The sequence below is a fragment of the Xiphias gladius genome, chromosome 24, assembly GCF_016859285.1.
Source record: "Xiphias gladius isolate SHS-SW01 ecotype Sanya breed wild chromosome 24, ASM1685928v1, whole genome shotgun sequence".
Lineage (NCBI taxonomy): Eukaryota > Metazoa > Chordata > Actinopteri > Istiophoriformes > Xiphiidae > Xiphias > Xiphias gladius.
The window spans coordinates 10,974,814-10,983,255 of NC_053423.1; positions in this window are offsets into that span (position 1 = coordinate 10,974,814).

The window sequence follows — 8,442 nt, forward strand, 5'->3', positions numbered from 1 at the left end:
TAAGTCAAATATGCTATCAGTTGTGCCAATGTTTGTGACAAGGAAGCAGTTTCTCTCAAGTGTGGAAGCTGCACTGTCGGATTTTATCCTCAATCATCCTTTGTCATGTTCATGATGCCTCTTAATCTATCTTCTGTTTGTTGAAAATGTAATATTCTGTGCTCCATGCATATTAATTTAAGAAGTTTCTAGCCTTTTGTATGAATGAGCATCCAGGCCAAAAGAAAGGCTTGCTGACGATGAATTGATGAGGAGATCACATCCATATCGTATGCACCAATTTAAATCCCTGTCATAAAGGCACAATCACATCTTGGTCACAATCTTGCACTGTAAACAAAACGAATGTGTCCTAAACGCATTCATTTAATTCTAATGTCATGTCATCGTTGCTTTTTCATAAAATTTCGGAGGATGACAGTCAAGAATCGTGCATTTAAGTGTGAACACAAACACAGGCCCACAATGAATTGGCCTTGTGTCAGCAGCCGACTTTTTAAAAAAATCGCCAGTTTGGTTCAAACCTGGATGAAGATGTGTCATGCAAAAATCCAGGATGTTCACTTAGAAGCACGATAGGTTTCTAAACTGCATATAAACTAACAGACATTTAAATTCAGCTAGGGAAAGACGTTAATTATCCTGGAGCGTATAGTCAATAGTCAATAAAGTCCCTAGCTGGCTCAGACTACTGTGATTTGTTGTTGACCCCTTAAGAGAGATCTGCACTCCCTGTTTACGTGACTGGGAAAAATGTTAACTAAATTTCTTAATTTAATTAAAATCGTAGTAAAAGACACGCAACGGAAACATCTTATAGGATAAGACTGGTGATCTTTTATAATTTTGTTATTGTCAACAAAACCAACAACACTTTTGCCAGACGGACTAAATACTTTCTGACCTCCCTATTGCATTTGTCAGGGACTATTTTCAGCCATGGATGAATACGCATTTGGTGCTCTATAGTATTTACAGCAGAAGGACGGTGTATGTGGGAGTGGACAAAAAGGAACCCCATCAGGGATATTTGATATATAAGGCTTTGGATACAAAGACATTACTTGTTGGAAGGATCAATTCATTTTGGGCTTCGGTCTTTTCATCTTTTGATGGGACAAAAACAAGAATATAGAAAATGACGAGACCTTTCTTTAAAAATAATTAGCAAATCCTAATTTGGCCATCTGAGATGACATATTCATTTTTATTTTCAGACTCCCTCTTCACTACATTTTTCTAGCTCCTTGGGTGCTACTGTTTTATTATCTGTTGAATGTCGGGCCACCGTATATGTGATCAATTTTAGGTTTTCTTGTCATTGTCAACTGGAATAGCTTTTTGACAGAGATTTGTATGAGAAATTGAGGGTTATAATGAAGTACAATTGAAAATGTACATCCATGGACCTCTACAGTGAACCCTAAAAAGTTCACAGTGTAACATACTGGTTTATTAATCAACATTACTATATAATAAAAATGAAAATGATTAATATAATTAAAGATATATTGTTAACATTTGCTTTCTGCAATAGCAATATAACCAGAAAAATAGATCCATACACAAAAATCACATTCAAATACATAATGGAGGTTTATCTTGGAAGAAATGTGAATACTCACCACTGGGATTTAATAATATTAAATTAGTCTAATCGGGTCACCAAATCTAATCGTGTAATCTGCAGTTTAGCCAACAGAAAATAAATGATCTGCACAATCTTCCCTTTACAATCTCCTTAATTCCCTCGTAAATAAAAACAGACATTTGGACCTATTGCATTACTATATTTCAATGACTTTGCTGCTGTCAGCCAGGTATAAGGAAGAAACGGAGAGCGACAATCAATATGAGCAATGACATCATCATCCTATGATGGCAGAGTAGGTTTTAGTGCTACACGTATTCTCATGTGAAATTTTAAAGTCTATTATTTATTTTACTATGAAAGTCATCTTCCTCCTCATCTTTAAAATGGTGATCCACCTTGGATGTGGTGCACACTGTAAGACATATTATCAATCCTTTGGGTTCGGGGAAGACAGATTTTGTATATTTTGTATGTTCATGTCTATGTAAATACAAGCTGATACTGTGTATATAATAGATTTTTGCACTGCGAAATATTCTGACAACTATTTTTGTTATGTTTCTGTCATTCGTTTTGGCTTGTGTTTGTCTTTTCCTCCCTCTCAGCTCGGACCGACATCATCTCAAAGCTAATAAAAAAAACTGCATTTTGTAAAAGCCAAACTGATTGGTGTTTTTTGTTTTTTTTTTTAAAAACCCATTAAGGTCAAGAATACACACATAAAAGATTTGTTGGTGTTCTTCTTTATCTCCTGAGCAAATGGCAATCACAGGAACAAGCTGCATGCAACATGTGTTTGTAAAGGGGAAAAAGATGAAAGGACTCATCTGAAAATGGATCATTTTCAGCACTTATGATTTGGTTGGAAAAGGTACTTTTCTTTTGTTTCTTTCTTTTTTTAGAACATTGAATGAGATGATGGATTTTAAAGTAAAATGAACCAGAGTTCTATTTTCCAACCACACCAGCAAAAACTTTGTTTTCACGTATTTCTGCGCTACTCTCTGATGATTCAGCAGCATTTTCCTCGCCAACACTGTTCATGTCAGTGTTTCAGGGTTGAGAGATTTTGTATAATGAGTGCGCTGGGAAAACAAGGGAAGTCTTACTCCATTTGGTGTCTTGCTTTGTGATCCCTCGGGCTTGCCAGTGCCATACAGTGTCTATCTATTCTAAAGGTTCAGCTCAAATCCCATACCATGACCCCCGGTGTGCAACAGAACAGAATCAGCTGACACAATTGGTCTCCAAGATGGACGTCTGCTCAGACCCTCACACCCTAAGGTTGTTATCGCACTAACAAGGCTGAGTTCTTCCCATTTATATGAATATTTTTCAGCCTTTCTATAGGCAGATACTGTACAATATGTCATTTCAGGCTCTGCTGAATCCTAATGGTACAGCAAAGAGAAGAAGAGGTTCGGTCCTCCTGCATATTCACAGCCCTTCTGAGTCTATGAGATAATAATAATATGATGATGAAGTCAGACGTGTATGGAGCCGTTTCGTTATTTTCTGATAAATATTGTCCCCTGCCAAGAGCACAACAGCGAAATCATCAAAAGGAATCTTTAAATGAAAATATTTTAATACAAAATCTGAAATGGTATGCAAACTATTGCATATGAAGGCAGAGATGGAGGAGTTATGTATTAATCAAGATAGAATGAAGATGAAATCTCCATAATTGTCAGAGAGCTTTTTTGTTATGGGCTTTTTTTTAGTAGATCCAATGGAACAATAAAACTGAAAGTTAGAGGAAGCCATAAATTGCTTTGAACAGCCTCCATCTTGGGAGTTTGTTGGCCTGGAAAACTTCAGGAAAATGTCAGCGGCTGGCTATTTCAGGCATTTGAGAATGTTCCCCGACAGCGAGAATCTCACAGTACACTGGACCAATCCAAAAATGCGTCATGTGAGCTCAGAAATAGACAGTGGAAGTCATCTTGCGTGTGGTTTTACTCAGCAGTGTTAAAAACCAGAGATCCTCGTCAAATACGTGTCAAGGTCACTTGCCACCATCATAACCCCAGCTTTTGACCTTGACTGCTCAGATCACTCGTGGATGGTCACTTTCCTTTCCTTCCCACTCCTACGCTGGGCACATTCATGTCCACTCATTTCAACTCAAGTGTACTGACTGTGCACTGAACAACTCTTTCATCCGAGGCATGGAGCATTTTCGGCTGCCGTGGCCAGAAATTCAATACAACTGAGCCTCGCTGCAATAGGCACGAGAACAATAGAGGACCAACATGTTTATCTATGTAAATGTATATCTATACATACATATATATTTTACTCGGTTTGGTCACACAAAAAAGAGACACTGCTGTCCATTTCATTCATCCAGGTGTGATAGCAGCTTATTTGGTTTCTTCTGGGACACAGTGTACTGCAGCTCTTACCCCTGCAGCACACAGCAACCCAGCTCACAGTCACGGTTGCTGGGCAAACATGCCTGGAGCACTGAGAGACCAAAGATTGTCATGATGTGGCCATAGATTTTTGTGTTTATGTACAGAAGCCAGTAAGTCTCAGGAGGAGGAAATTACAGTGTAAATAACTGGTAATTTGGGCAAACAAATTACTTAAGCCAGTAGTGTGCATCAATTAACAGAACATAAACAATACTCCTGACATTTTAATATATGTTTAAAGGATGTCAAAAATAAGACTACATCTGAAGTAAATCATGTATCTCAATCCAAAATTAAAACATAACTGTATTAAACCCAGCTTGGCAACTTTAATTGTTTATTTTGCACTGCACTGTTGAATGACACAGTGGCATATGTGCACCAGAACAATGCCAGCCGAAGACCAGTACTGCTGGAAAAACATCCAGTGCAGCATCACAACTATATAAAAAGACTGTCAAGGGGACAATGAACAAATGCAATGAATATGATAACTTAACAATATCCTTATGACGGAACGAAGTCAGTATTTAGATGCTTCAATACCACAACACAGCTGCTATGGCTGCTCCTCCCTAGAGTATCCACAATAGCCTACAGTATACCTTCAGTTTCCGCTGCTACTGTAACTTGACACTAATTCATGCACAACACTTGTCTCAGAGGTGTTGACCATACAATGTTTCTGGGTTTCTTGCAGTTGTTGCTGTTGCCCATGTCTTTGTCTTGCTCAAGAAGTGTGTCAAAAGACCTGGCTGCTGAATCAAAATGTGTGAATGTGTGTATGTGTGTGTGTGTGTGTGTGTGTGTGTGTGTGTGTGTGTGTGTGTGTGTGTGTGTGTGTGTGTGTGCGCACGTGCAATATAGTTTCATGCTATGTGTGAATGTGTGGATGCATTTGCCCATATGTGCCTATATATGTGAGCCAGTTTTGGTATTTTGAGCATAATGTGAGAGAAAGGAGCCCCTGCTTTGTTCAACGCCACTGCCTCAAAGAAAATAAATCAAACCATCGAAATCTCTTTTCCCTCGGGGACTAATCTGCACCATCATCTCTATCTGCTAACGAGAGATAGGACTTTTGAGTCGTGATGGGATTTAACATTAGTGGCTGCATTCAGGCATTATAAATTGCTACACTTGTGCGGTGGGGCGGACAAATGCACGGAAAGCAGGAAAAATGTAAAAGAAACATTTTGGGGGTTGGAAAAATCAGTTTTAGGTTCATTAGTTAATTGATTGGCACATCATCCCCATGAGTATTAAATGACTCATTTCAGAGATCATCATGCCATCTGTGCTTCTTTCTACGTGATGCGCTTACAGCACTATTCCACATTTTAAAGGCCAAGTCGGTTTATTCACAAAGCCCAGAACAATCAAGATTTTTATTGGATTTTTAAATTGTACTTAATTAGCATCCCCCAGAAGTCTATAGACAGAGAGTACAGTAGAGATTACCAAATGAAATAACTCCTCCTTCAGGATTACAATGCAAGACTCTTAAATTATAATCTCAAATGAGTTTTGTCTTTTTGAACCCTTTGATGTATTATTGGAATACAATGCTTGCTGCAAGATAATTATCAAGGCCCTCTTGATTTAAACCCTTTGATATTAAGAACATAAGTGCCAAAGCGATGCCCTAAAGCAGATCTCTGATCCACTCGTGTAACAATATTTACTGCCACATTCATCTTAGTATCTTCTTTTGTAGAGAAGCGGGGGAATGAGAGACCTGAGGCGTTGTGGTAGCCGTAATTTGTAGAGCTGCAAGAATGAGAAAGAAGGAGTGGGAGAGGGAGCATTTGAAAACAGTATATTTTTCTAACCGTCCAGGGATGGGAGCAGCACTGACAGAGGATTCATCTGCCACGCCCACTCATAAAGCTTTTCTGAGTCAAGTTGTCTAGTGAGGTCTGACGAAATAGAGAGCCTGACAAGAACCTGTGGATATCTGTTTGATCACAGTAGAGGTCCAACACAACCTGAGAGTGTGAAGTTGATATCACCACCTGAGTATGTCAAAGAATACGAAAGGAGGGCCTCCCTTTACATCTTGTTTGTCCTAAAAGCACGGGTGAGCCTGTCAGTCTTCCCAGACTAGAGGATAACTGTCTTAGTCATGTCTCTCTATGTCACACTTGTTCCCTCATTATGCACTAATGAGATTTGTGAGGCAAATTATTAATTATCAGGGTCATTGATGGAGTACATGCTATGTCAGTGGAGAGGCTTTCCGTGAATCAACAATTTATTTCCCCCGTCCTTCATTTGGAGCTTAAACTCACATCTCTTATAAAAGTTCTGCTGTGTTCTTTGTTTTTCTGTGTGAGTTCACTTCTGTCAGATATTTTAGCACTCGTCACAGCAGAAAGGCAATTATTCACAGTGTAAAAATAATTACACAGACAAAAACAATGCAATTTTCTAGGTCCTGGGGAGGCAGAACACTTCAGTACACTTTTTTTTTTGTGTTCTTCTGCTTGCATATTGGCAGACTGCTGAACAAAGTAGCAAATGTATTCCTTGTTGACATTTCTCAAAGTCTGATTCATCCACATATTTCTCTCTGTCCTCAAATGGTTTTAAGGAGGTATTACTCAGTGACGGGGAATGCTTGTGGTATAAACAGTCACTGTACATTTACACGAACCAGTAACACAGCTTTAAGGATTGGAAACAATTTGATGTCAAATAAAACTGAAGGAGATTGTTAACTTTAATCACACGCCCTGTTGAGTGTACCCAAAAAGGTAATTTACCTCTTAGACCATGTTGTCAACCAAATTCTATCACAATACAGCTGATTGAAGCTACATTATAAGACAGGGTGTAACATTTAGCTAGACTGGATACTTGTGCTGGAAAAAGTTCACCAGGCTGCTGTTTTCAGTCAAAGTATAACAACCTTTGATCCTACTCGGCTAAAAAAAAATCAGCATTGATTACCCCTAAGCCACAAATTTCAACATATGCTGTGCAAAAATATGGATATTCTCCAGTGTTGTAATTCTTTGACACACAGAGCTTATGGTGACACAGCCGAAATACCAAAGTGCTTAAAGTTAAAGGACCACAGAGCCTCGTTAAATGCCGGGCTAGTGGCCAAAGTTTCCCATTAATCCAAAGACTGTGTGCTCGGATTTTCCTCAGTACTCAAAGCATTTTATGAGTGGTCCCCGCACAGTGGGAGAAGCACTAACTTATTCAGTTTTACTATCCTGCAGTGTGAATTTAAGAGAGGTTTGAAGACATACAGCTGGGTTTAGGCTTGAAGGGGACTCCTGGTCAACATGTCGTCTTAATGGGCCACGTTTCAGTCACCATTTCATACTTGTTCCGCTGCCTGAGAACAGCAACAGAGAAAACTGTAAATGAGAACAGCTTTATTGGGAATTCAGCTGTATTAAATTACTGTAGATGTGAGGACAGAGAGTAGGAGAGAGGCAAACAGACAAAGGATGGTCCAGAACATATACGAGGTTTTTAGCTAGTCTTGTTGCATTTTGGTTTTTGTACGGATTAAACAAACAAGATATTAAGTATTATTAATGAGTTTATTTGGTGCTGGCTTGAGAGGTGCTGGTCATGCTAAGACAACTTAGCCACCTGGCGGCTCTAGCTTTATATTTAAAGTACAGACATGAGAGCGTTATCAATTTTCTTATCTAACCAGTAGGAAGAAAGCAAATAAGCATATCAGTCAATATGTTATATTGTTATTTATTTAATCGTCCATTATATATTATGCTTATTATTACAGAGACCGATATATCTTACAGCATATGTTTGGCTTGGGAGGGTTGCATTATGATAGACTTGAAAATAATCCAAACTCATCTTTTAGCTTGAACACGCTCCCTTCCCATGTGCAAAAAATGCTTTAAAACATAGACCACCCCAGACCTCAAATGTGTGTGATATGTCCCACTGCTAATTAATACATTTGCACTGATATCTTTCGTGTGTGCATTTTTAAGCATGGACAGGTCCTTTAATTGCCTCAATATAAACATCCCACACACTGATACGCATGTACTCAGGCTGTAAGTCACACACTTAAAGGGAAGAGTGTGTTTCTCCTGCTGAGTAATGTGCCATAGCAGTTTAGGTGAGGACAGCCAGCCACTTTCCACCCACAGATAAGGCATTGTTTACTGCTATTCAAACCTGGCTGTGGCACACACGCTGGTACACACGCCATATCACCTATCAGGCTTAAATCAAACCCAGATAGTACCAATCTGTCTCTCTCCAAAGGTCCTAAGATGTCTGCTGAAGTGGACGATTAACATAGGCAAGTGCCATGCATATGCAACAACACACAGCCATTAAAATGAGAGGGAGAAATGCAATCCCAGAGCATCTTGAATCATTAGAACGGGCGCCGGAGACAGGATTCTGTTCGGTGGAAGCAAACAGTGA